Source organism: Anarrhichthys ocellatus, unplaced genomic scaffold (assembly GCF_004355925.1).
Source record: "Anarrhichthys ocellatus isolate YVR2014 unplaced genomic scaffold, GSC_Weel_1.0 scaffold7260, whole genome shotgun sequence".
Classification (NCBI taxonomy): domain Eukaryota; kingdom Metazoa; phylum Chordata; class Actinopteri; order Perciformes; family Anarhichadidae; genus Anarrhichthys; species Anarrhichthys ocellatus.
Genome location: NW_022287234.1, coordinates 1 through 2,376, shown reverse-complemented (window position 1 = coordinate 2,376; position 2,376 = coordinate 1). Strand labels below are relative to the sequence as shown.

General features: G+C 45.4%; 1 long non-coding RNA gene across 1 annotated transcript; it reads left to right on the top strand.

Moving 5' to 3' along the window:
* The first annotated feature begins 21 nt into the window (after positions 1-21).
* LOC116380447 (uncharacterized) lies at positions 22-2,359 on the top strand. Its single transcript, XR_004212559.1, has 2 exons — positions 22-616; positions 2,020-2,359. It is a non-coding gene; the product is annotated as an uncharacterized LOC116380447 (long non-coding RNA).
* The last annotated feature ends 17 nt before the right edge of the window (positions 2,360-2,376 follow it).

Below are 2,376 nucleotides of genomic sequence, written 5' to 3'. Positions count from 1 at the left end.
GAGAGAGAGAGAGAGAGAGAGAGAGAGAGAGAGAGAGAGAGAGATGAGAGAGAGGCTCTCACAGAGAAACAGACAGTAAGACAAGGAGAGAGTTGTGTTGTCTCCATTTAACCAGAATTACTCTCGCTGTTTCCTCCCGTCTTGTTGCCGGGGCAACCGGCCAGCTTCATTACCGGAGGTGTGACCTCGGAGTGTAAATGAGAAAAAATAAAAAAAATGAAATAAAGAAAGGCTCACTTTCACGGCCCTGCCGGCTGCCATCCTGTAAAGTCTTTCTTGCTGTCTATGTTTTAGCTCCACCCCCAAAAAAAGTGAGTGACACGTTTCCTCTGTGAGTCACGAGGAGTTCAATGCCGAGGACGGAGCGTGTGATGCAACGTAGAAACACTAAACAGAGAGTAATCCAAGAGTAAAGACGGAGTGGGGATGAATTCAACTGCACATTTAAGTGTTTATTTTACTACTCTGTCTATTTGCGTCGGTAGTTTTCTCCTAAATTCACCAAAAGTGACCATTAGAAAATGGCTGTAATACAGAAAATAAAAGTGGAAGTCCAGGTCGTAATAATAGAACGAGCTTCATTTTCTATGTACGTTGTTAAAACAACAATGGGGAAGTCTAAGGTCAGAGAGTCCTCACCGCCAGCGTCCAGTTTACATTTCCAATCACAAGACGAGAGAAGATTAGAGAAAGGAGAAGTGTCCGAGTGACGCTGCTGATGCAGGAGAGCTTAAGATGAATGGAAACTGATTCAGGATTAAACAGACTTGTGTAATGGCCGCCGTGCTACAGATTATAGGCTAAAGAAGAAGAAGGATGGATGATGGAGGAGTGATGTTGTAGAGTCTGGCCTTTTTTAAACTTTCACACGTGTGCAGGCGCGATAGTAGAAGAAGAGCACGGCGTGTTTGTGCGCGTGAGCGGAGTCACTTCCTCTTCCTGTGTAACAGGCGGCTTCGTATCCAGGACGAGATAAACTATGTCATCCTCTGTCTTTCTGTTTCCTTCTCTACATCTTCCTCGCTCTTTCATCATTCAGTGTGTGTGTGTGTGTGTGTGTGGTTGACTCAGACACAGCACAGAAATAGATCACGTAAAAGCAGAGATTACTATCTGCACCTCAACGCTTTAAGCTTCATATAGTGTCATCTCCTTATAAAACACACACAACAGAAAACCTGCACAGGATGTGCGTCAGTGCTTGCAGACTGTGCACATGCTATCAAATGCATAGACTGTGTGTGTGTGTGGGTGTGTGTGTGTGTGTGAGGTGGGTTATGAGGACATAGAAGGTGACAATCGTCAACGGCTGCTCCAAACTGAGACAAGCTGTTCAGACAGACAGAAAGCGCGTCACCATGCCAAACAAGTCCTCCAAATTGTGTCCACGCAACTCTAGGAGGACACGTTGTGTGATCCGAGTTGGGAGGAGAGACGATTGGTTAAGTTACTCATTGCACTCGAGTATTTAGGGTGAGTAAAGCCTATTGGTCAGCCGTTACACACGAACACATCAGGTTTACCTTGGAAAAACTACTGTTCTCATTTTCATGTTACTTGGTGGAAGGATGTGGAATGGGCCATGAAGAAGCCATCAGATCTCAGGGCGGATACACTTATGGCAACTTACACAGCTAGGCACAACCATATTACGACATATTAGTCTTGGAAACATATCGAGACATACTGTATATAGTGGTTGCGTAAAAACTCAGAGAACATGAAATGACCAAACAGCTGAGCAGCAACAAGATCCAAAAACCTGAACAAATGAAGCACATCGCTGACAGAGAGAGAGAGAGAGAGAGAGAGAGAGAGAGAGAGAGAGAGAGAGACCAAGTGGATGCGGGCACCATGGTAACTACAGAGTCGGTACACTGAGAATGAAGAAGGACCAGTATAGTGGATAGTGAGCCAATGAGAGCTCCACGTCAGTCTCTGTTCACTGATTGGCTAAAGCAGACCAGGAAGTGAACTAAATTCACCAAAAGTGACCGTTGTTAAAACAACAATGGGGAGGTCTAAGGTCAGAGAGTCCTCACCGCCAGCGTCCAGTTTACATTTCCAATCACAAGACGAGAGAAGATAAACACACTTAGTCACACACACACACACACACACTCCCACACAATAACATGTTCAAATGGAGAAAGTGGAGAGAGAGAGAGAGAGAAAAAAAACAAAAAGCAGGTGAAGAGGAAGAATTGTATGTTCTGTTGCCGTGGCGACCACGGCTTGGTACGACGGATGCAAGCTGTGCCCTTGACAGCATCACATGTAGCTGGAACACACACGCACACACACACACACAGAAGGGCAGAATGATGATCACGTGTATTGACTAACAGCTGTGTCCAAATGAATGGCCTTTGGGTG